Source organism: Ovis aries, chromosome X (genome assembly GCF_016772045.2).
Source record: "Ovis aries strain OAR_USU_Benz2616 breed Rambouillet chromosome X, ARS-UI_Ramb_v3.0, whole genome shotgun sequence".
NCBI classification, from domain to species: Eukaryota; Metazoa; Chordata; class Mammalia; order Artiodactyla; family Bovidae; genus Ovis; species Ovis aries.
The window spans coordinates 135,337,863-135,365,606 of record NC_056080.1 but is presented as its reverse complement, the minus strand read 5'-3'; the positions used below and the strand labels follow the sequence as shown (position 1 = coordinate 135,365,606).

The 27,744-nt window shown below is 36.6% G+C and overlaps 1 pseudogene; it reads left to right on the top strand.

Moving 5' to 3' along the window:
• Positions 1-22,031: 22,031 nt before the first annotated feature.
• Positions 22,032-22,475, top strand: LOC101102706 (putative large ribosomal subunit protein eL32'; annotated as a pseudogene).
• The last annotated feature ends 5,269 nt before the right edge of the window (positions 22,476-27,744 follow it).

Genomic DNA, 27,744 nt, shown 5'->3' with positions numbered 1-27,744 from the left:
TATTTATTTGAGAGCAAGAACCTGGGATTGCAAAAAAGTGTGGTTATATATCGAGTGTATGGTAATATCCTCACCCAGTGTGACTCTGAGCATCCTGTTCTTAGTAGCTGTTCATTTCTTTGTTTTCTTGGTCTTGGTTTTCACTTGTTAAATACTGTGGTATCCAGTTGGCTTCCAGCAGTAGTTTGTTGAGCTTCTAGCCTCTACTTTTAAGTACAGGCTCTGGAGTCATTGGTCTCTCCATGTCCACATTTTGGGACAGTAGAAGTTGCCAGGAGCAGTGGCTGATCTGGCTGTGTTGTTGCCTGTGAGAACAACCTGGATGGTGACTTAAGGTATTGCCAAGAATCCTTGGGCTTGGGATCCAAAATGTTTGTTTTATACAAACTGTGTTTCTATAAATGCTCCTCCTACATAAGGGTGTAGTGCTAAGCCCAGTAGTGGTTTGATTTCCATTAGAAATTTTAAATCCTATTTCCAGTTTAGCCCTATCTAACAGTTGTATTTGATAGGAGTACCATTTCCTGCAGGAAATGGGCTTAACTGGAAGAAAACAGTAAGGAATTAAGTAACTGCATAAAGAGAGAGAGATAATGTTATCTTCACCTTGGTCACAAGTACTTGTAAAATAGGTAAGTGAATAAATCTTTGGTTTATATAGGCAAAACATGGAAGGATTTCTTCCCCCAGTTTTTTTTTTTTTATCATTCTTTTTTTTAATTTTTTAATTTTTTTATTTTTTAAATTTTAAAATCTTTAATTCTTACATGCATTCCCAAACATGAACCCCCCTCCCACCTCCCTCCCCATAACATCTTTCTGGGTCATCCCCATGCACCAGCCCCAAGCATGCTGCATCCTGCGTCAGACATAGACTGGCGATTCAATTCACATGATAGTATACATGTTAGAATGTCATTCTCCCAAATCATCCCACCCTCTCCCTCTCCCTCTGAGTCCAAAAAGTCCGTTATACACATCTGTGTCTCTTTCCCTGTCTTGCATACAGGGTCGTCATTGCCATCTTCCTAAATTCCATATATATGTGTTAGTATACTGTATTGGTGTTTTTCTTTCTGGCTTACTTCACTCTGTATAATCGGCTCCAGTTTCATCCATCTCATCAGAACTGATTCAAATGAATTCTTTTTAACGGCTGAGTAATACTCCATTGTGTATATGTACCACAGCTTTCTTATCCATTCATCTGCTGATGGACATCTAGGTTGTTTCCATGTCCTGGCTATTATAAACAGTGCTGCGATGAACATTGGGGTACATGTGTCTCTTTCAATTCTGGTTTCCTCGGTGTGTATGCCCAGAAGTGGGATTGCTGGGTCATAAGGTAGTTCTATTTGCACTTTTTTAAGGAATCTCCACACTGTTCTCCATAGTGGCTGTGCTAGTTTGCATTCCCACCAACAGTGTAGGAGGGTTCCCTTTCTCCACACCCTCTCCAGCATTTATTGCTTGCAGATTTTTGGATCGCAGCCATTCTGACTGGTGTGAAGTGGTACCTCATTGTGGTTTTGATTTGCATTTCTCTAATAATGAGTGATGTTGAGCATCTTTTCATGTGTTTGTTAGCCATCCGTATGTCTTCTTTGGAGAAATGTCTATTTAGTTCTTTGGCCCATTTTTTGATTGGGTCGTTTATTTTTCTGGAATTGAGCTGCATAAGTTGCTTGTATATTTTTGAGATTAGTTGTTTGTCAGTTGCTTCATTTGCTATTATTTTCTCCCATTCAGAAGGCTGTCTTTTCACCTTGCTTATATTTTCCTTTGTTGTGCAGAAGCTTTTAATTTTAATTAGATCCCATTTGTTTATTTTTGCTTTTATTTCCAGAATTCTGGGAGGTGGATCATAGATAAATCACATAAATCCCCCAGTTTTTTTTTTTAAGTTACCCCATACAGCAGGCACTAGATTATTCAGTCCTTGTATTTTTGCAGTTTTGAGTCTTCATAGTTGTTAATCACAGAGAATCTGTCAAGAAATAACATTTATGCTTAGCAATCAGAATAAGCATTTTGCAGTTTAATAGCTTCTAAACTTGAATTCATTTGATGTCACTGTATTCTGGATTTTGCTTGAGTACCAGTGTCATTCTGTTCAGCAGCCAGGGTCCTGCCAGGGGCACTGCAGTGTGCATGCTCTTTAAAGATGGATTGTTTAGGCATAGTCAGTGATAATGCTATTTAGTCTACTTCTATTTTGACTTTAACAATTACAGAGTTTATAATTGTATAACTCCTAAAACAATACAGGGGGCCCTGGTCCCTTTTCTCTACTTCATGATTTAACCCTGGACACAGTTTTTGTTTTGTTTTGTTTTGTTTTTAGGGAGTCCACTTTCCCCATTGATAAGTGGGCTTTTAAACCTTGTTATGTCATTTGCTCCCAATAACATTGTGTCTGATTTGAAAAATGAATCTAATTAAATAGAATTGACTGTTAATATTTTGCAGAAACATGTGCTAACAACTGTTAACTAATGACATGCGTTCTGTAAAAGAGGTGCCTTCCCATGATATAGGCATGAAGTGGTGCCAATGAGCATAGAGCGGAAATGTGAACCATGGTGATTGGGTTCAGCATTTCTGATGCAGCATTATCAGTGGGCCTTTACAGATACTTTGTGAGTATATATTAGCTTTCACTTTTGTTATTAAATTATAGCAGTTCTATTATAGAGAGCAAGTTTGCCTTGATTTTTTTAAATGACTTCTGCTCAGCACCCAGGAAATAAAATTGACATATTTGTATAGTATAAGCATACTTTTTTTGTACACTGTGTTCATTTTGAATAAATTAAGTTCAGTGTTGGCTGGTAGATAATAAAAAGAAAGCATTTGATTTTGATTCAATAAATGTTTTTCAATCCTGAAAAAAAAATCAAGGGATTAATCCAAGAAGATATAACAATTGTAAATATATATAGGAATCAAACTTAGGAGACCTTAAATATATAAGGCAAATACAAAGAGCCATAAAGTGAGAAAGAGACAGTAACACAATAATAGTGGGGGACCTTGAACATACCACTTTCATTAATGGACAGATCATTCAGGCAGAAAATCAATAAGGAAACATAGATATTAAATGACACATCAATCCTGAATGACATAAGTATTCCATCCTAAAGCAGCCTAATGCAAATTTTCTCAAGTGCACAATGGACATTCTCCAGGATTGCCAACATGCTTGGCCACAAAAGCTAGCTGATACCATATAAAGCTAGCTGATATCATATAAAGAATTTTTTTTTCAGATCACAATGCTGTGATTTAAGATTAGATACAAATTACAAGGAAAAAACATAAAAAGACAGAAAATTGGAGGCTAAACAATATGCTGCTGCTGCTGCTGCTGCTGCTGCTAAGTCGCTTCAGTCGTGTCTGACTCTGTGCCACCCCATAGATGGCAGCCCACCAGGCTCTCCCATCCCTGGGATTCTCCAGGCAAGAACACTGGAGTGGGTTGCCATTTCCTTCTCCAATGCATGAAAGTGAAAAGTGAAAGTGAAGTCACTCAGTCATATCTGACTCTTCGTGACCCCATGGACTGCAGCCTACCAGGTTCCTCTGCCCATGGGATTTTCCAGGCAAGAGTACTGGAGTGGGGTGCCATTGCCTTCTCCGAAACAATATACTATTAAATAACAAATGAATAGCTGAAAAAAAAAACAATCAAGAAATAAAAAATACATAGAGACAAATGAAAATTAAAGCACAATGATCCAAAACCTATGGGATGCAACAAAAGCAGTTATGAAAGGGGAGTTTATAGCAATACAAACTTACTTAAAGAGATGAGGAAAATCTCAAATGAACAACTTAAACTTAACCTAAAGCTAATAGTGAAAGAAGAATTAACAAAATCTAAAGTTTGGTATTTCTCTTAGAACTAGAACAAATAATTTTACAATTTGTATGGAAAAACAAAAGACCCTAAACAGCCAAGCAATCTTGAGAAAGAAGAATGGAACTGGAGGAATCAAACTTCTTGATTTCAAACTATACTGCAAAACTACAGTCATCAAGATAGTATGATACTGGCACAAAGACAAAAACATAGATCAATGGAACAAAATAGAAAGTCCAGAGATAAATCCATGCACCTATGGGCACCTTATTTTGACAAAGGAGGCAAAAATATACAATGGAGAAAAGGCGATCTCTTCAATAAGTGGTGCTGGGAAAACTGGCCAACTATGCATAAAGGATGAAACCAGAACACTTTCTAACACCATACACAAAAATAAACACAAAATGGATTAAAGACCTAAATGTAAGACCAGAAACCATCAAGCTCTTAGGGAAAACAGGCAGAACACTGTCTGACATAAGCCACAGCAAGATCCTCTATAACCCATCTCTCTAAGTAATGGAAATAAAAACAAAAACAAACAAGTGGGACCTAATTAAACTTAAAAACTTTTACATGACAAAGGAAACTACAGTCAAGGTGAAAAGACAGCCCTCAGAAAGAGAGAAAATGATAGTAAATGAAACAACTGACAGTGAATTAATCTCCAATGTATACAAGCAGCACATGCAAATCAATATCAAAAAACAAACAACCCAGTCAAAAATTGGCAAAAACCTAAACAGATATTTCTACAAAGAAGACATAAAAATGGCTACTAGACACATGAAAAGATGCTAAACATCACTCATTATTAGAGAAATTCAAATCAAAACCACAAAGATGTGTCATCTTGCATTGGTCAGAATGGCCATCATCAAGATGCCTACAAACAATAAATGCTGGAGAGCGTGAGGAGAAATGGGAACCCTTTTACACTGTTGGTGAGAATGCAAACTGGTACTGTCACTATGGAGAACAATGTGGAGATGCCTAAAAAAACTGGGAATAGACAACCCATGTGACCCAACAATCCCAATGCTGGGCGTACACCCTGAGGAAACCAGAATTGAAAGGCGCTCATGTACCCCAATGTTCATTGAAGCACTATTTACTAGTGCTAGAAGCTAGGACATGGAAGCAACCTAGATGTCCATTGGCAGATGAATGGATAAGGAAGTTACAGTACATATACACAAAAGAATATTGCATGGGTATTAAAATGAATGCATTTCAAACAGTTTTAATGAGGTGGATGAATCTGGAGCCTCTTACACAGGGTGAGGTTAAGTCAGAAAGTGGAAGACAAATATTGTATATTAACACATATATATGGAATTTAGAAAGATGGTACTGATGATCCTCTTTAAGAATTTTCCACATAGAGAGGATCATCAGTACCATCTTTCCAAATGGTACATTACCATATGCAAAATAGATGACCAGTGCAAATTCAATGCATGAAGCAGGGCACGAAAGTCAGTGCTTTGGGTCATTCCAGAGGGATAGGGTGGGGAAAGAAGTGAGAGGAGTTTCAGGACGGGGGGGGGGGGAAACTGTGGAAAATTCTGAAAGATATAGGAGTACCAGACCACCTGACCTGCCTCCTAAGAAATCTGTATGCAGGTCAAGGAGCAAAAGCTAGAACTGGATATGGAAAAATAGACTGGTTCCAATTTGAGAAAGGAATACGTCAAGGTTGTATATTGCCACCCTACTTATTTAACTCATATGCAGAGTACATCATATGAAATGCTGGGCTGGAGGAAGCATAAGCTGGAATCAAGATTGCTGGGAGAAATATCAATAACCTCAGATATGAAGATGAGACCAGCCTTATGGCAGAAAGTGAAGAACTAAAGAGCCTCTTGATGAAAGTGAAAGAGGAGAGTGAAAAACTTGGCTTAAAGCTCAGCATTCAGAAAACTAAGATCATGGCATCCAGTCTCATCACTTCATAGCAAATAGATGGGGAAACAGTGGAAACAATGACAGATTTATTTTCTCGGGTTTCAAAATCACTGCAGATGGTGACTGAAGCTATGAAATTAAAAGGCACTTGGTCATTAGAAGAAAAGTTATGACCAACCTAGACAACAGATTAAAAAGTAGAGACATTATTTTGCCCACAAAGGTCCATCTAGTCAAAGCCATGGTTTTTCCAGTAGTCATGTGTGCATGTGAGAGTTGGACCATAAAGAAAGCTGAACACTGAAGAATCGATGCTTTTCAACTGTGTTTTTGGGGAAGACACTTGAGAGTCCCTTGGACTTCAAGGAGATCTGAATAGTTCATCCTAAAAGAAATCAGTCCTGAATATCCATTGGAAGGATTGAGATGGTTGGATGGCATCACTGACTTAATGGACATGGGTTTGAGCAAGCTCCAGGAGTTGGTGATGGACAGGGAAGCCTGGCATCCATGGGATCACAAAGAGTTGGGACTGAACTGAACTGAACTGACTGGTGATTCTACATGTAGGGAAGCAAAGAAGACACAGATGTAAAAATAGACATTTGGACTCTGTGGGAAAAGGCAAAAGTGGGAAGATTTGAGAGAATAGCCTTTAAACATGTACATTGCCAATTGCAAACTAGATGACCAGTGCAAGTTCAGTGCATGAAGCAGGGCACCCAAAGCCAGTCCTCTGGGTGGACCCATAGAGATAGGGTGGGGAGAGAGGTGGGAGAGGTTTCAGGATGGGGGAGGGGACATGTATACCTGTGGCTGATTCATGTTTATGTACTGCAAATACCATCACAATGTTGTAAAGTAGTTATCCTCCAATTAAAATAGACAAATTAATTTAAAAATAGTAATGATGGCAGTTAATTATTGCTGCCTTATAAGAGTTTCTCTATTTGTTATCAGATATTAGGTATGAGTTAATATTGTAAGACAATACTTCATAATGGCGATGACTTTTGACAAGTGTTTAATAAATATTATCTTTTACTATAAAAATTAAAGTTAGAATTAAAGAAATCATAAAAATCAGAGCAGAAGTAAATGAAAAATAGAAAAGAATAACAATGATTAATGAAATTAAATTTTTTCAAGAAGATGAAACTGATAAATCTTCAGCCCGATTCATCAAGAAAAAAAGGAAAGGATTCAAATAAATAAAACTGGAAATGAAAAAGGATAAATTACAGCTGACACCACAGAAATACAAAAGATCATAAGAGACTACAATTAACTGTATGGCAATAAAATGGACAGATATGGTCAAATTCTTAGAAAGGTACATCTCCCAAGATTGAGCCAAGAAGAAACATAAAACATGAACAGACAGATCACATGCACTGAAATTAAACTGTGATTTAAAAATGCACAGGAAACAAAAGTCCAAAACCTGATGGATTCACAGACAATTTCTATCAAAGATTTACAGAAGATCTAACAGCTATTCTTATGAAACTCTTCCAAAAATTACAGAGGAAGGAAAACTCCCATTTTCATTCTATGAGGTCACCATTACCCTGATACCAAAACCAGATAAAGATACTACAAAAATGAAAAGTAGAGGCCAATATCACTGATGAATATAGATGGCAAAAATCATCAACAAATACTAAACATTCAAATACAACAATGCATGGTTCATACATAATGATCAAGTGGGATTTATCCAAATGATAAAAAGATTTTTCAATGTTTTCAGATCAATCACTGTGATACACCACATCAACAAACTGAAAAATAAAAACCGTATGATCTTCTCAATAAATGCAGAAAAGGCTTTTGACAAAATTTCATACTCATTCATGTTAAAAAAAAAAAAAAAAAAAAAAAACAGCTCACCGGAAAGTAGGTATATACCTCAACATAATAAAGGCCATGTATGACAAACCTATAGCTAACATCATACTTAATGGCGAAAAGGTAAAAGCATTTCCTCACTCTCACAACTTTATTTTAACTAATTTTTGAAGTCCTAGTTGTAGCAATAAGAGAAGAAAAGTAAGTAAGAGGGATCTGAATTGCTAAAGAAGTAGTGAAACTGTCACTGTTTGCAGATGATATGATAGTATACAAAGAAACTCCAAAAGATGCTACCAGAAAACTACTAGAGCTCGTCAATCAATTTGGTAAAATTTCAGGTTACAAAATTAATGCACAGAAATCCATTGCATTTCTATACACTAACAATATTTACTTAAGGAGACCAAAGACCTATACTCCAAAAACTAAGAACCTGATGAAAGAAATAAAAGACAAAAGCAAACAGATTGAAAGATACACATGTTCTTGGATTGGAAGAATCGATATTGTCAAAATTACTGTACTACCCAAGGCAATCTACAGATTCAATGCAGTCACTATCAAATGACCAATGGCACTTTTCACAGAAATATAACACAGAATCTTAAAATTCATATGGAGACACAATAGACACCAAATAATGAAAGCAATATTGATAAAGAAAAATGGAGCTGGAAGAATTAGGTTTCCTGACTTCAGATTATACTACACTGCTATAGTCGTCAAAACATTATAGTATTGGCACAAAAATAGAAATAAAAATCAAAGTAACAGTATAGAAAGTCCAGAAATAAGCCTAGGCACCTGTGGTCAAATAATCTATGACAAAGGAGTCAAGACTTTCCAATGGAGGAAAGTTAGTCTCTTCAATAAATGATGCTTGGAAAACTGGACAGCCACATGTAAAAGAATGAAATCAGAACATTGTTTAACACCACACACAAAAATAAATACAAAATGGATTAATGACCTGATTGTGAGAATGAACACTAAAAATCTCTTAGAGGTGAACATAAGCAGAACACTCTTTGACATAAATTGCACCATATCTTTTTTGCTTTATCTCCCAGAAGAATGGCAAGGAAAACAAAAGTAAATAAATGGGACCTAATTAAAAGCTTTCACACAACAAAGATATCATAAGGGAAACAAGAAGACAACCCAGAGAATGTTAGAAAATATTTGTAAATGATGCGCCTGACAAAGATTAGACTCCAAAATTTATAAACAGCTCATGTGGCTTATATCATTAAAATAAAAAACCCAATAAAAAATGAGCATAAGACCTAAACAGACATTTCTCCAAATAATACATACAAATGGCCAAGAAACATATGAAAAGATATTCAACAATGCTAATTATTAGAGCAATGCAAATCAAAAGTACAATGATTTACAAAACTTTACACCTTACAAAATGGCTATTGTCAAAAATCCACAACAAATGGATAATCCACAATTGAAAATCAGCTTGAAAATCATTGTTCTTTACGTTGCTTAATACAAATATACCTTAGTTTGCTCCTCCCTAATGGATATTCTGGTTGAACCTCGCTCTCCACATAGAAATCCACTCATTCCTTGAGGAATCCATTTACTCCCTTCCTTAATGGCATCTCCTGCTCACAGCTGGTTGCCTAGTGAATGGCAATTGACTCTGTCACATGTTCCTCAAGCATATGATTCTTAGAGTAAATAACGTTATTACTCAAGAATAAATGACAATTTTTAGGTCCAGGAACTGGCAACAAGTTCATAAATTTTATTTCATTATGGAACAGGAAAAAAAAAGAGAAAAGAAAAACAACAACAGCAATACTATTAGTTTTCTATTGCAGTGTAACAATTACCACAAATTTAGTGGCTTAAAACAGCACAGATTCCATGGGTCATGTATGGCTACTGCTGCGGCTAAGTCGCTTCAGTCGTGTTCCACTCTGTGCGACCCCATAGACGGCAGCCCACCAGGCTCCCCATCCCTGGGATTCTCCAGGCAGGAACACTGGAGTGGTTTGCCACTTCCTTCTCCAAGGCATGAAAGTGAAAAGTGAAAGTGAAGTCGCTCAGTCATGTCTGACTCAGCGATCACATGGACTGCAGCCCACCAGGCTCCTCTGTCCATGGGACTTTCCATGCAAGAGTACTGGAGTGGGGTGCCATTGCCTTCTTTGGTCAAGTATGGAGTAACAGGTTAATTAGATTATCTGCCTAGGGTCTCACAAGAATGAAATAAAGGTGTTGACTGCAGCTGTGATCTCCTCTGGGCCTTAAGTTCCTTCTCCAATCTCACTGGAATTTGGCAGAGGTCAGTTTTTAGAGGCTATAGCTATAGAACTCATGGTGATTGGCTTCATCAAGGTCAGCAGAAAGACTCTCTTTACTTAATGATTCAGACCCTTTTTTAATGGCCAGCCCAATTATGCCATTACCGCCTACAATGATCATTCTTGTGATTAAGTACAAATCAACTACTTAGTAATCTAATTGTGAGAATGATATCCCATTCACAAGTCCTGCCCATACTCAAGAGTGGGAATCATATAAGATGTGTACATCAAAGTCATAAGGATCATCTTAGAACTCAGCCTGCCATACCAACCATCTCTTTTTCCAATATCTGACCTTGATTTATCATTGAAAGTCCCACATTCCCAGAGAAAACTCTTGGTTACAGGAAAACCTGTACAGATGCTAATCACTACAGTCATGTTTGCTCAGCACTGGAGTGGTGAGTGGTCAAGAGGAGATACCCTACATCTAAGGTAAGGAACAGTGGCTGTGCTTTACTGGAGCAGCTGTGAAGACATACCCCACGTCCAAGATAAGAGAAACTCCAGTACTAAGAGAGGGCATCGGAGGGCAGACACTGAAACCACAATCACAGACAACTATCCAATCTAGTCACAGGGACCAAAGACTTGTCTAACTCAATGAAACTAAGCCATGCCGTGCAGGGCCACCCAAGATGTAAAGGTCATGTTGCAGAGTTCTGACAAAACGTGGTCCACTGGAGAAGGGAATGGAAAACCACTTCAATATTCTTGCCTTGAGAACCACATGAGCAGTATGAAAAGGAAAAAGATAGAACACTGAAAGATGAATTCCCAAGTCGGTAGGTGCGCAATTCGCTACTGCATATCACTGGAGAAATAACTCCAGAAAGGATGAAGAGATGGAGCCAAAGAAAACACATCACAGAGTTGTGGATGTAACTGGTGATAGAAGCAGCTTCAATGCTGTGAAGAGCAATATTGCATAGGAACCTGGAATGTTAGGTCCATGAATCAAGGCAAAGTGGAAATGGTCAAACAGAAGATGGCAAGAGTGAACATCAACATTTTAGGAACCAGCGTACTAAAATGGACTGGAATGGGTGAATTTAACTCAGATGAACATTCTATCTACTACTGTGGGCAAATATCCCTTAGAAGAAATGGAGTAGCCATCATAGTCAACAAAAGAGTCCAAAGTGCAGTACTTGGATGCAATCTCAAAAATGAGAGAATGATCTTCGTTCGTTTCTAAGGAAAACCATTCAATATCACGATCATCCAAGTCTATGCCCCGATCAGAAATGCTGAAGAAGCTGAAGTTGAATGGTTCAATGAAGACCTACAAGATCTTCTAGAACTAACACCCAAAAAAGATGTCCTTTTCATTATAGGGGACTGGGATGAAAAGTAGGAAGTCAAGAAACACCTGGGGTAACAGGCAAATTTGGCCTTGGTGTACAAAATGAAGCAGGGCAAAGGCTAATAGAATTTTGCCAAGAGAACACAATGGTAATAGCAAACACCCTTTTCCAACAACACAAGAGAAGACTCTACACATGGACACACCAAAATCAGATTGATTATATTATTTGCAGCCAAAGATGGAGAAGCTCTATACAGTCACCAAAAACAAAACCAGGAGCTCACTATGGCTCAGATGGTGAACTCCTTATTGCCAAATTTATACTCACACTGAAGAAAGTAGGGAAAACCACTATTGAATTCAGGTATGACCTAAATCAAATCCCTAATAATTATACAGTGGAAGTGAGAAATAGATTTAAGAGACTAGATCTGATTGACAGAGTGTCTGATGAACTACGGACAGAGGTTCATGACATTGTACAGGAGACAGGGATCAAGACCATCCCCAAGGGAAAAAAAATGCAAAAAAGCAAAATGACTGTCTGAGGAGGCCTTACAAATAGTTGTGAAAAGAAGCGAAGCAAAAAGCAAAGGAGAAAAGGAAAGATTAAACCCATTTGAATGCAGAGTTCCAAAGAATAGCAAGAAGAGATAAGAAAGCCTTCCTCAGTGATCAATGCATACATAGAAATAGAGGAAAACAATAGAATGGGAAAGACTAGAGATCTCTTCAAGAATATTAGTGATAACAAGGGAACATTTCATGCAAAGATGGACTCTATAAAGTACAGAAATGGTATGGATTTAACAGAAGTAGAAGATATTAAAAAGAGGTGGCAAGAATACACAGAACTGTACAAAAAAGATCCTTATGATCCAGATAACCACGGTGGTGTGATCAGTCACCTAGAGCCAGATATCCCGGAATGTGAAGTCAAGTGGGCCTTAAGGAACATCACTAGGAACAAAGCTAGTGGAGGTGATGGAATTCGAGTTGCACTATTTCAAATCCTAAAATGTTAAAATGTTTCAAATCCTAAAATGTTGAGTGCTCTTAAAATGCTGCACTCAATATGCCATCAAATTTGGAGAACTCAACAGTGGCCACAGGACTGGAAAAGGTCAGTTTTCATTCCAATCCCAAAGAAAGGCAATGCCCAAAATATTCAGACTACCACACAAATGCACTCATCTCACATGCTAGTAAACTAATGCTCAATATTCTCCAAGGCAGGCTTCAGCAATACATGAACCATGAACTTGCAGATGTTCAAGCTGGATTTGGAAAAGGCACAGAAACCAGATATCAAGTTACCAACATCCCCTGAATCATCAAAAAAGCAAAAGAGTTCCAGAAAACATTCATTTCTGCTTTATTGACTATGCCAAAGCCTTTGACTGTGTGGATCACAGTAAACTGAAGAAAATTCTTAAAGAGATGGGAATACCAGACCACCTGACCTGTGTCTTGAGAAATATGTATGCAGGTCAGGAATCAACAGTTAGAAATGAACATGGAAGAGCAGATGGTTCTAACAGGGAAAGGAGTACATCAAGGCTGTATATTGTCACCCTGCTTATTTAACTTCTATGCAGAGTACATCATGAGAAACGCTGGGCTGGAAGAAGCAGAAGCTGGAATCAAGATGGCCGGGAGAAATATCAATAACCTCAGATATGCAGATGGCACCACCCTTATGGCAGAAAAGGAAGAAGAACTAAAGAGCCTCTTGGTGAAGGTGAAAGAGGAGAGAAGAAAAGTTGGCTTAAAGCTCAACATTCAGATAACTAAGATCATGGCATCCAGCCCCATCATTTCATGGCAAGTATATGGGAAAACAGTGAAACAGTGGCTGACTTTATTTTGGGGGGGCTCCACAATCACTGCAGATGGTTACTCCAGCCATTAAATTAAAAGATCCATACTCCTTAGAAGGAAAGTTGTGACCTTTAACCTCTGAGCCATTTGATAAGCTTCATGACCAACCTAGACAGGGCTATGATTTTTTCCATAGTCATGTATGGATGTGAGAGTTGGACTATAAAGAAAGCTGAGCACTGAAGAATTGATGCTTTTGAATTGTGGTGTTGGAGAAGACTCTTGAGAGTCCCTTAGACTGCAAGGAAATCCAACCTGTCCATCTTAAATGAGATCAGTCTTTAGTGTTCATTGGAAGGATTGATACTGAAGGTGAAACTCCAATACTTTGGCCACCTGATGTGAAGAGCTGACTCATTTGAAAAGACCCTGATGCTGGGAAAGTTTGAAGGCAGGAGGAGAAGAGGACGACAGAAGATGAGATGGTTGGATGGCATCACCTACTCGATAGACATGAGTTTGGGTAAACTCTGGGAATTAGTGATGGACAGAGAGGCCTGGCGTGCTGCAGTCCATGGGATCGTAAAGAGTCAGATACGACTGAGCAACTGAACTGAACTGAACTGACAGTCATGTCTGACTCTGTGACTCTATGGACTATAGCTCACCAGTCTCCTCTGTCCATGGTTTTCTTCAGGTGAGAATACTGGAGTAGGTTACCATGCCCTCTTCCAGTGGTTCTTCCTGAGCCAGGGATTGAACCTACCTCTAAGTCTCTTGCATTGGCCGGCAGGTTCTTTTCCACTAGTGCCGCCTTTGCAGTAGAAAATGAAGTCTCTGAGCCAGCAACTTTTATGTCCCATACCTAATGAAAGTTCAATTATGGGTAACCTGGATATGGAGTTTATTCCTCTTCTCCTCCAATAAAATTTTTGTAAAGAGGGATTATCAAGTAGTGTGCCTGTGGTTAGATGCCTCAGGGTCAGCATCATAGAAACACATGATAAAAATTTTATATTTTGGGGGGGGTGCATATCCCACCTATTGGGCACAATAATGTTCATAAATAGAAAACTATGGAGAAGAGTGGAATATCACAAATTTAGAGTTCCTTTTGAATTCACTGTGTTTAAATTTATACATGCAATAATATCCCAATGGTGTTAGTTAAACTCTAAGTGTAAGCAACAATGGCTAAAATCCCCAGTGCTTTCAGATCAAGTCTAAATTAAATTTCAAACATCACTAATTAACATACATTTTCTTTTTCTACTTCAGTATTTGTTTATACATCTCTATCTAAATTCAACAAACATTCAGCTTGAGAAAATAATATAAGAATTTTAAAATAATAATTGTCGTACTGGCTACAACATTGAATTGCAGCTTATTATCACTTTTACCATTTTTTTGCCACCCCTTTTGAGTAAAATGTTGATAAAAATCAAATCAAAAGGAAAAGATGACTTTCTGATTCAAAGAAAACTTGAATTTTATATTTCATTTTGTACTTTGCTTTCTTCCCATGATTGGAAAATTATTTTCCTAAATCAAAAGCTGAAACCAAGACAATTGTTTCTTATTAATTTCTTTTTATATAGAGTATTTTGCATCATTTAAAATGGAATGCAAATTCCAAGGGGAAAATCTAGAATATTTCCTCTTGCAGTAGAATATAAATTTTCAGCTTTTATAAGATATTAGTACCCTGGAGTTCTTGGCATTGAAATGTGATGCTTTGTATTGCTTTTGTCTGTTTGGAAGGATAGATCAATGGCCATGTTCTTTTTATTATTTGATTTTAGCTTGAGCTTCTCTCTCTGTTTTATCTGCCTTGGAACAAATTTAGTTGCATAAAAAGACAGTCCTTAGACACCCACTTATTATAAATGACTTCTCATTCTACTTTACTTAAGTTTTACCATCAGCTCGAGAAATATCTTCAGAATATTAACAGATTTAACAATTACACTCAAAATGACATTTGACTTTTCATTTAAATTTCAGATGCTTTTCTTTTTCATATGAATATTCACTGCTCATATCTCCTCTCATTTATTTTCTAAAGATCTACTTCAGCATGTAAGTGACAATCATTTGTTGCTTTCTGTCAAACATTTCTAATATAATGAGTTTATGTGTTAATTTTTAGTTTTTGTTTTGTTTATTCCTGTGGAAGAAGAATCTCTTGAGCTTTCTAGTTTGACTGGTAATCAAACCTCATAGAGACAATACCTCACTGTCTTTATGCCTTGCTAGCATAAGCAAGGAGGCCATTTCACCATCCCAAACCTGGGAAATCTCTTTTCTCACTTTCCAGTTTTTAGACATTAAAATTGATTTATTTGAAGAAGCACTTAGAAGTAAAGAGGGCAAGGACTTAATACACACCATGGAATTCTACCCTTTATACCACACTGTATCTTAGTAAAACATATTTTGACATAATTAGTGATTCTGGAATCCTTCCCAGAAGCAGAGAAGTGCCTACAATGGGAGTAAAACTGAAATGCCAATGCTAAACCCAGACAGTTATTTCAGATTTTTAGTTCTATCATATGCAAATATCTTTCCAGACCTTACAAATTAGAAAAAGGAAAAAAAAAGCTTCATTCAGAATGTTTAAATGTATCAAAAAGCACTGTTTCATGGCTACTGCCAGTGTTCACTGTTAAACACAGGGAGCCTCAAAAGAAACACAAACTGCTTAGAAATAGAATATTCATCAGGTTACAGTGGTTAATAATTATCTTGCTTCATTCCCAAGTTGTTCCCCAAAGAAGCACATACATGTTGGCATCATATCACCACCAACTGGCCGGAAGTGCTTACTAGGAATGTTTCCTAGGAAGGAAATCAACTTTTAAAATAAAATAAACAGGGATAAACAGTAATCATCTAGTATTTGATAAACTCATGGAGAAACCAGATCCTCCTCAAGTTGCCTTTTATTTATTTGCAATTGAGATTAAACTTCAGCTACTTCAAATCTAAAGAAAGCTGAAAAAATAAATGCTGTTAACTTTGGGGAAAAAAGAAATCATCACTTGTCAATCTATCTTTAGCCTTGACAGATTTTGAAGAATTGGTTCACTAATTTTGTTCACTCCTTTTTTAACTCTGTCCAAATAGACCATTTTATGTATTTATTTGGTGGCATTATCTGAACATCCCAACATTTTAAGGTGACTTCTCCTGCTTGGTGGCTGATTAAGCTTCATTTAGAAAATCCAAATATAGTTATGTGTATGTCTTCTCTAACATCTAATCTAGACAATGCATATATACTGGCTCAGACAATTTCATTTGGCAGTGAGAAATTCCAGCACCTGTTTTCCCCAAGAAACTATCAACTTATAAAGCTGAAAACCTGATTGGAGCTATTAACCCAAGGCACTTAGGGTTTACAACCAGCACATAACATTTTTAAAGATTGGCTTCTAACATACTGAAGAGTGTACAGTACTTATCCAAAAATGGTATATTTCATGAAACAATCAGGTTCGCCTTCTTGCCTTCAGAATGCAACATAAAACACAGCATGTATCTTGTAGACATTACTGCTTTGTATATGTGTGATAAAAAAATAATTGAACTCTATATATATATATATATATATATACACACACACACACACACACACATACACACACACACATATATATATACACACACATACATACATACATACATGTTTACCTGTATGGAAACTAAACTTCTTTCCAGTGATGAACCTTATAGCTTTCTTTAGATGGTTTAGATTTCTTTTGATGTCAGCTCTTTCCTCACAATCTTTGCCTCATTCCCTACTATTATTTGGCTCTGAGCAAAGGAAGTGAGGCTTCTAAGTATTTAACTCTTTAATAATGATGAGATGTTATGGGGAGGGAGGTGGGAGGGGGGTTCATGTTTGGGAACGCATGTAAGAATTAAAAATTTTAAAATTTAAAAAATAAAAAACTAAAAAAAAACAACAAAAAAAACAACAAAAATAAAATCAGTGGGTAGGAGCACACTTATTTTTTTTTAATGTGAGATAACAGAAAGCAAATAAAATTTAAAAAATAAATAAAAATTGCATATCTTATTTGGTTGGTTGCACCCTTATTTACTTTTTCACTTTTCTCAGTTGTCATTCTCTAGTCTGGAAGCATGGTTTGTAACAGCAATCAGATTTAGTCCTTTATCTCTATTCTGGCTTTCATTACTTGGGTGATTTGTAAGACCACAACTATCTGCAAACTAAATTTCCGGTTTCAAGTATTTTTTCCCTCTAACCCACTCTTCACACCACTGTCATATTTATCTCTTGCAAGCACCACTTATGACTTGTAATCCTTTATGTCTGCATTTCAAATAGAAACTCATCATTTGACGATTCAAACTCTATAATCTAATACCACACTCCCACTTCCTAGCTATTGATACTGGTCTTTAGTTCTAGTTAGATTACTTTTCTTGTCAACTCATTCATACTCCCCACAAGAGTCATGACACATTTATATGATTCAGTTATTCATTTATATAGTAAAATGAATATTATATTAATATAACAAAATTTTATGATAAAATTGCCCTCAAACTCATAACAACCAAATATTTTTGGTTTTTCTTCACATAACAGTAAATAGTGATATAGTATTTATCAAGTGTAATGCTCTATTCTAATAGCTTTAAAAATATGATCTGTATAACCAGTAGTAGCCATCATCCACTCTGATTAGTTGGTGCTTGTGTCACACTACTTGTTAACTATAGTGACTGTCATCCTTGGTAAAAGTAGTGGTCAGAAAGGGCTTTTATTTGTGCTAACTTAAGAGCGGGAGTACTGAAAACTGTTTCATTTAAAGGATGTGATATGCTAAGGGTCACCAGATTCAAAGAAAACATAGGAAATTGCAAGTAGGCCAGTACACTTGGAGTGAAAAGGGAGTAGGGATTGAGAACAAATGCTAGAATGGCATGCTCCAGAAAGATCTTTATGGACCTTGAAAATCATCAAAGTAAAGAAAAAACTGAAGTAGTGAAATAACATGTTCAAATGAGTATTTTAGTGTGGGCAATAGATTTAATACATTAAGTTATAAATAGGGTTACTTGTATGGAGGGATTCTGTCCTGATCACATTTGTCTACCTCAAACTTTATTCTGTGAATGGTATTGAGTTTTAAACTTCTTTCCCACATGAGAGTTTCTTACAGCATTTTAACTCTTCTCCACAAAACTGTCTAATGTCAGTTAAAATAAGAATGCCCATCTCTGTTCTATATCCACATCACTCTCCAGTTCAACTGTTTCTAAAGACTAGCTATGAAGTAGAATAAAATTCAAAGACTTTCCCTTCATTTACAAAGTCCTCTATGATCTTTTATCTGCCCAACTCCATGAGGTAATCTTATATTATTCTCACTTTAATTCATTCTGATCCAGCCACACCAGCCTTGTTTTATTATTTGAGTTAATGAAGGACTTATCATTAACTGTTTACTTCTGCCTAAAAGTAAACACCCTCCCCCTCTATATTTCCAATGCTACTAAACCTGGATCTTTTTTTTTTTTTTCATATCTCAGCTGAGATATCACTTCAAAGAGGCCTTTTCTAAACACTAAGTCTAAAGACACCAAAAACATTCTGCCTATGTTTTCATCTAGGGGTTTTATGGTTTCAAGTACTACACTTAGATCTTTAATCCATATTGAGTTTATTGTTGTATATGGCATCAGAGAATGTTCTAACTTCATTCTTTTACATGAAGCTGTCCAAATGTCCCAGCATCACTTATTAAAAAGACTATTTTCTCCGTTGTATAACCTTGCCTCCTTTGTCACAGAATAATTGACCATAGGTGTGTGTGTTTAGTTCTGAGCTCTCTACTCTGTTTTATTGAACTATGTGTCTGTTTCTGTCCTAGTAACATACTGTTTTCATTATTGTAGCTTTAAAGTATAGTTTGAAGTTAGGAAGACTTGTTCTTCCAACTTTACTCTTTTTTCTTAAGATTGTTATGACGATTTGGGATCTTTTATGTTTTCATACTTTTAAAAAATTATTTGCTCTACTTTAAAAAAAATGGCATTGGTATTTTGATAAGGATTGCATTGAATTTGTAGATTACCTTGAGTGGTATGATTATTTTAACAATATTAAGTCTTCCAATTCAATCATAGTATATTTATCCATCCAGTTGTGCCATCTTCACTTTCTTTAATCATTGTCTTACAGTTTTCCTGGTAGTTCAGCTGGGAAAGAATCTGCTTGCATTGCAGGAGACACTGGTTAAATTCTGGGTTGGGAAGATCTTCTGGAGAGGGGATAGGCTACTCACTCCAGTATTCTTGGGCTTCCCTGGTGTCTCAGATGGTAGAACTCTGCCTGCAATGTGGGAAACGTGGATTAAGTCCCTGAGTTGGGAAGATCCCCTAGAGAAGGGAATGGTTACCCACTGCAGTATTCTGGCATGGAGAATTCCATGGACTGTATAGTCCATGGGGTCACGAAGAGTCAGAAACGACAAAATGACTTTCACTCACATTGCTTTCCAAGTACACGTTTCTTACGTACGTAGGTAAGTTTATTCTTAGGTATGGTTTACTCTTTGATGTGATGTTAATTGGGGCTGTTTCCTTAATTTTTCTTTCAGATAGTTTGCTGTTGGAACATATAAATATCACAGATTTTTATATATTAATTTTGAACACTACAACCTTATCAAATTCATTGATGAGTTCTAGTAGTTTTCTGGTGGCATTTTTAGAAGTTTCTATATAGAGTATCGTGTCATTTGCAAAGAATGACGGTTTTACTTCTTCCTTTCCAGTTTAGATTCCTTTTATTTCATTTTCTTGTCTGATTTCTGTGGCTAGGACTTCCAAAGCTATGCTGAATAAAAATGTGAGAGTGGATATAGTTTCCTTGTTCCTGATCTTAGAGAAAATTATTTTAGCTGTTCACTTTTGAGTATAATACTAGCTGTTGGTTTGTCATATCTGGCCTTTATTATGTTGAACTATGTTCCCTCTATGATCACTTTCTGGAGATTTTTAAATTATAAGTGGACATTGGATTTTGTCAAAAGATTTTCCAGCATCTATTAAGATTATCGTGTGGTTGTTATTCTTCAACTTATCAATGTGGTGTATCACATGGATTGATTTGTGGATACTGAAAAAAATTCTTGCATCCCTTAGATAAATCCCACTTGATCATGGTTTATGATCTTTTTATTGACAATCACTTTTGTTGTTACTGTTCAGTCACTCAGCTGTGTCTGAATCTTTGAGACCCAATGGACTACAGGACACCAGGCTTCCCTGTCCCTCACTATCTCTCAGAGATTGTTCAAATCCATGTTTATTGAGTCGATGATGCCATCCAACCAACTCATTCTCTGTCATCCCCCTCTCCTCCTGTCCTCAGTTATTCCCAGCATCAGGGCCTTTTAAACTGAATTAGATCTTCATATCAGGTGGCTGAAGTATTAGAGATTCAGCTTCAATATTAGTCCTTGCAATAAATATTCAGAGTTGATTTCATTTAAGATTGACTGACTTGATCTCTTTGCTGTCCAAGGGACTCTCAAGAGTTTTCGTCAACACCACAGTCCAAAAGCATCAATTCTTCTGTACTCAGCCTTCTTTATGGTTCAACTCTCACATCTATACATGACTACTGGAAAAGCCATAGCTTTGACTATACAGACCTTTGTTGAGAAAGTGATGTCTCTGTTGTCTATGTTTGTCATAGTTTTTATTCCAAGGAGCAAGTGTCTTTTAATTTCATGGATGCAACCACCATCTGCAGTGACTTCAGAACCCAAGAAAATAGTCTGTCACTGTTTCCAGTATTTCCTCATCTATTTGCCATGAAGTGATGGGACAGGATGCCATGATCTTAGTTTTTTGAATGTTGAGTTTTAAGCCAGCTTTCTCACTCTCCACTTTCACATTCATCAAGAAGTTTTAGTTCTTCTTCACTTTCTGCCATAAGGGTGATGTCATCTGCATATCTGAGGTTATTGATATTTGTCCAGGCAGTCTTAATTCCAGCTTGTGCTTCATCCAGCCAGGCATTTTGCATGATGTACTATGCATATAATTTAAATAAGCAGGGTGATAATATACTGCCTTGATATACCACTTCCCCAATTTTGAACCAGTTTATTGTTCCATGTCCAGTCCTGACTGTTGCTTCTTGTTCTGCATACAAGTTTCTCAAAGGCAGGTAAGGTGGCCTGGTATTCTCATCTTTTTAGGAATTTTCCACTATTTATTGTGCTCCACACAGTCAAAGGCTTTAGTATAGTCAGTGAAGCAGAAGTAGATATTCTTCTATCTTTTACATAAGTCATAGCAATATTTTTTAATTTATCTCCTAAAACAAAAGAAACAAAACACAAATGAACAAATGGATCCCAGCTAATCTCAAAAGCTTTTGCACAGCAAAATAAACCACTGACAAAGCATAAAGATAAATTGCTGAATGGGAGAAAATATTTTCAATTGATATGATTGATAAGGGGTTAATATCCAAAATATACAAACAGCTCATACAACTCAACATCAAAAACCAAACTGCTTAAAAATGGGCAGAAGACCTAAATAAATATTTATCTAAAGAGGATATGCTGATGGTCAGCAGGCAGGTGAAAATTTGCTCAACATGTCCAATAATCAGGAAAACGCAAATCAACACAACAAAGAGATCACCTCACACCTACAAGAATGACTATCATCAAAAGGAACACAAATAACAAATGTTGGAGAAGATGTGGAGAAAATGCAACATTGTACACTGTTGGTGGAAATGCAAATGTTTGTAGCCACTGTAGATAACAGTATGGAAGTTTCTGAAAAACTAAAAAATAGAGCTACCAAATTACCCAGCAATTACACTCCTTTGAGTCCCTCCATATGCAGTGTCAGTCATCTCCTACTTGGCATCATGGCCACCATCAGATCTCTCATAAAGCCAAAGATCATCAAAAAGAAGACCAAGAAGTTCATCTGGCACCAGTCAGATTGATATGTCAAAATTTTGTGGAACTGCCAGAAAACCAGAGGCATCAACAACAGGGTGTGCAGGAGATTCATGGGTCATATCTTGATGTCCGACATCATTTATGAGAGAAACAAGAAAATAAACACGTGATGCTCAGAATATTCTGGAAGTTCCTGGTCCACAACACTGAAGAACTTGTAGTGTTGCTGATGTACAACAAACTTGGTTTCAATTTCTCACAATATTTCTTCCAAGAACTGCAAAGCCATTATAGAAAGAGAATCCCAGCTGGCTATCAGAGTCACCAATTGCAGTGACAGTCTGTGCAGTGAAGAAAACACAGAGACAGCTCAGGTAAACATTGTGTTTGTGTTAACAAAACCATGAAACTTGGGGAAAAAGCACTAACTTGAAAAGATACATGAATCGTAATGCTCATAGTAGCATTATTTACAGTTACTAAGATATGGAAGCAAACTGCGTTATTTTATTTTTGTATATACTCCTAACTTAAAGAGGTATTTTCTTCATTAAATGTTTCCTTTTTATAATTCATGGCACTATTGTTGATCATAATCTACGTTCTTTATTCAACTTTTTAATAGTTGCACTCTTTCTGGAATGGCTTTATTTAGGAAGCTTGTGTGAGGAAGGGAGGAAGAAGATGATCTAAACTATTGAATATTCTCCTAATATCAGACGACTATCATGAAACTGTGATTGCTTTAGACTTAGGAAACTAGAATCAGGGCATGTGGAGTCTTTACATTTTCCCTGACACATTGATAGTTAACTTCCTGTAAATGTTACAAGTTTATATTATTTCTGATTCAGCCTCACCTCGACAGCTTCTCAGGACTTTATGTCTTGTGGGGTCCAAGAAAGCTTCAACCACTATCCCTAAGCACTTTTTTCTGTTATAGGAAAAAAGTCATCATTTATTTATTTATTTATTTTTAAATTCAGGGTATACCATTTAATTGCCGGGTTTTACTCAGCCACAGGTAATAACTCTGTAGTCCCTCAGTTCTACTTGACCACCAATCCTCAGGCAGTCTTTGCCTAGTTTCATCATTTTGAGTTAAAGATACTTCTTAGTATCATTGCAGACAAAGTTTTTTTTCTGTCCTTCACTCTTCTCCTTGTTTACAGTGATTTAGGAGGAAAAATAAATTGCTGGTGGCTCAGACAGTAAAGAATACGCCTGCAATGTGGGAGACCTGGGTTCAATCCCTGGGTTGGGAATATCCCTTGGAGGAGGGCATGGCAACCCTCTCTAGTATTCTTGCCTGGAGAATCGCCATGGACAGAGGATTCTGGCGGGCTATAGTCCATGGGGTCACAAAAAATCAGACATGACTGAGAAACTAAGCACATGAGGAGAAAGGGAGAAAATGCTAGGTTAAGAGCACCACTTTTAACTATAAATCTTTCCATAAACTTCTTAAACTTGACAGCATAATAGGAATTAGGCTCAGAGGTTCAGCATTGATGATAATGTAATATTGGGACTTGATAATTTTAGTGTGTGTTTGTTTTTCTATTTAACTTTAAGTTGGAGTATTTGCAAATGCTCAGCACATATGGGCGGAAATGTTTCTGCTACATTAATAAGTTTCTTTGCATCAATAGCTTCACTTATACAGGGAGGCTAAGCACAGTAATTCAGTAAATTGAAAGGTCTATACATTTCTGGTTCCATGTATACTTCTGAGAATTAATACATCAATGCAGTAAAAGTGGATAAGTAAAGATGAAGCACAGTGTAAAGCCCATTGTAAGCAGCTATGGGAAGAAGCACATTGGTAGCTTAGTCTCAAATATAGCCTGATATTAATGCTCTCAAGGGTGAACTGTGTAAAATCATCAAAGACATGTATACAAGCTGTTTAGAATTTCTTTTCATAAGTATTTTAGTTTAAATCCCTATCAAACTACCAGCCACATTTTTCACAGAACTAGAACAAATAATTTCAAGATTTGTATGGAAATACAAAAAACCTCGAATAGCCAAAAGCAATCTTGAGAAAGAAGAATGGAACGGGAGGAATCAACTTGCCTGACTTCAGGCTCTACTACAAAGCCACAGTCATCAAGACAGTATGGTACTGGCACAAAGACAGACATATAGATCAATGGAACAAAATAGAAAGCCCAGAGATAAATCCACACACATATGGACACCTTATCTTTGACAAAGGAGGCAAGAATATACAATGGAGTAAAGACAATCTCTTTAACAAGTGGTGCTGGGAAAACTGGTCAACCACTTGTAAAAGAATGAAACTAGATCACTTTCTAACACCGCACACAAAAATACACTCAAAATGGATTAAAGATCTAAATGTAAGATCAGAAACTATAAAACTCCTAGAGGAGAACATAGGCAAAACACTCTCAGACATAAATCACAGCAGGATCCTCTATGATCCACCTCCCAGAATTCTGGAAATAAAAGCAAAAATAAACAAATGGGATCTAATTAAAATTAAAAGCTTCTGCACAACAAAGGAAAATAAAAGCAAGGTGAAAAGACAGCCTTCTGAATGGGAGAAAATCATAGCAAATGAAGCAACTGACAAACAACTAATCTCAAAAATATACAAGCAACTTATGCAGCTCAATTCCAGAAAAATAAACGACCCAATCAAAAAATGGGCCAAAGAACTAAATAGACATTTCTCCAAAGAAGACATACGGATGGCTAACAAACACATGAAAAGATGCTCAACATCACTCATTATTAGAGAAATACAAATCAAAACCACAATGAGGTACCACTTCACACCAGTCAGAATGGCTGCGATCCAAAAATCTGCAAGCAATAAATGCTGGAGAGGGTGTGGAGAAAAGGAACCCTCCTACACTGTTGGTGGGAATGCAAACTAGTACAGCCACTATGGAGAACAGTGTGGAGATTCCTTAAAAATTGCAAATAGAACTACCTTATGACCCAGCAATCCCACTTCTGGGCATACACACCGAGGAAACCAGAATTGAAAGAGACACATGTACCCCAATGTTCATCGCAGCACTGTTTATAATAGCCAGGACATGGAAACAACCTAGATGTCCATCAGCAGATGAATGGATAAGAAAGCTGTGGTACATATACACAATGGAGTATTACTCAGCCGTTAAAAAGAATTCATTTGAATCAGTTCTGATGAGATGGATGAAACTGGAGCCGATTATACAGAGTGAAGTAAGCCAGAAAGAAAAACACCAATACAGTATACTAACACATATATATGGAATTTAGGAAGATGGCAATGGCGACCCTGTATGCAAGACAGGGAAAGAGACACAGATGTGTATAACGGACTTTTGGACTCAGAGGGAGAGGGAGAGGGTGGGATGATTTGGGAGAATGACATTCTAACATGTATACTATCATGTGAATTGAATCGCCAGTCTATGTCTGACGCAGGATGCAGCATGCTTGGGGCTGGTGCATGGGGATGACCCAGAAAGATGTTATGGGAAGGGAGGTGGGAGGGGGGATCATGTTTGGGAATGCATGTAAGAATTAAAGATTTTAAAATTTAAAAAATAAAAAACTAAAATTAAAAAATAAAATAAAATAAAATAAAAGTGGTGTTTAACTTTCTATACCTTTTTAATCCATCATATATTTTAAAGATGTATATATTTACAAGTATGTTTTCAAAAAGAAAGCCACTGAGCTTTCTTTTGTCCAGTTGTGAAGAAGGATACTGAGGTAATTCATTTTAACTTTAAAGGAGAAATTCTTGCATATGGTAATTTCTCATGAGTGAAGCTTGAGAGGTATATTTGGAAGACTAAAATAATTTTGGGGGAGTAGAGAGAAACCATGGAAGAGTGGCCTCAAGTGCTGCATGAGTCTTCATCTACTATTCATGCTTTCTGTATTACTGTGCTATTAGGAAAGGTCTTACAATCAGATGCTGGCAGAAGACATGACACTCCTTGGTAGGAGACAAAGGACTTCATCACTCATGGCACAGGAATGGAAATGAGGTAAGAGAAACAAGACAATTCCTTAAAAAATAAAATTATAGATGATATAATTTGCTTATGATGCTTTTCTGGAGATAAAAACTTTGTGAATAATATTACTCAGGAATGAGTCTGCTCCTAGTTATCTCATCAGACAAGCTGTCTAAAGTCATTCTGTGTGCACAGCCATTTCTAAGCACACTTCTTGACATGCCCCTGCCCATCAGAGGAATAAGACTTAGCTCTACCCATCAGTGAGCAGGAACCAGTCTTTCCCACTAGAAAGTCTGCACAAGCCCCTGAACCAACCTCACCCACTGGAGACAGACACCAGAAGCAAGAGAAACTAGGAATGTGTACTCCAAGAAGCAGAGACCACAAACACAGAAATTAAGACAAAATAAGATGAAAGAAATATGCTCCAGAAGAAAAAAACTCCAGAAGAACAACTAAGTGAAGTGAAGACAGACAACCTATATGAAAAAGAATTCAGAGTAATGATAGTAGAGATGATCCAACATAGGAAAATAATAGAAGGACAGACTAAGAAGATGCAAAAAATGTTAGCAAAGAGCTAGGATATTTAAAGAACAGAGATGGAACAATGCAATAACTGAAATGAAAAACACAGTAGGAAAAAAATAAATGCAGAATAATTTAAGCAGAAGAATGAATAAGCAAGCTGGAAGACAGAGTGGTGGAAATCACTACTGCAGAACAGAATAAAGGAAAATGAAGTAAAGAAATAAAGACAATCTAAGAGACCTCTGGAACAACATTAAATGCACCAACATTTATGTTATAGGGGTTCCAGAAGTAGAAGAAAGAGAAAGGGCCTAAAAAAATACTTGATTAAAACTTCATTAAAATGAGAAAGGAAGCAATTTCTCTCAATTCCAGAAAGCAGAGTTCCATAAAGGAAAAACACAAGAAGGCTCATGACAAGGCACACATTAATCAAATTCACAAAAATTAAAGAAAAATTATTTTAAAAAAGCAACAAATAAAAACAAGGGAATCCCCGTATAGTTATCAGCTGATTTTTCATAAGAAATTCAGCAGGCCCAAAGAGACTGGTGCAATTATATTTAACGTGATAAAAGGAAAATACCTACAAGTAAGAACACTATACCCAGCAAGGTTCTTGTTCAGATTTGGCAAAAAAGTAAAAGCTTTATAGACAAGTAAAAGCTAAGATAACTCTTAGCTCTACAACAAATATTATAGAGCTAACCAGCTTTACAACAAATGTTAAAGGAACTTCTCTATGCAGAAAAGTCCACAACTAGAAACAAGAAAATTATGAATGGAAAAGCTCACTGGTAAAGCAAATATACACTAACTGTGGGAAATTATCTACACAGAAATATGATATAAAAATCAGTGATAATAAGGAAACAAAAGGAGAGTACAAATAAACAATATTGGAAATACATTTGAAATTAAGCAGTCAACAACTTAAAACAATCTTGTGTGTGTGTGCGTGTGTGTGTGTGTGTATAAATATATAGACATAAAGCCTCTTGATGAAAGTTAAAGAGGAGAGTGAAAAAGTTCGCCTAAAGCTCAACATTCAGAAAACGAAGATCATGGCATCCGGTCCCATCACTTCATGGGAAATAGATGGGAAAACAGTGGAAACAGTGTCAGACTTTATTTTTTGGGCTCCAGAATC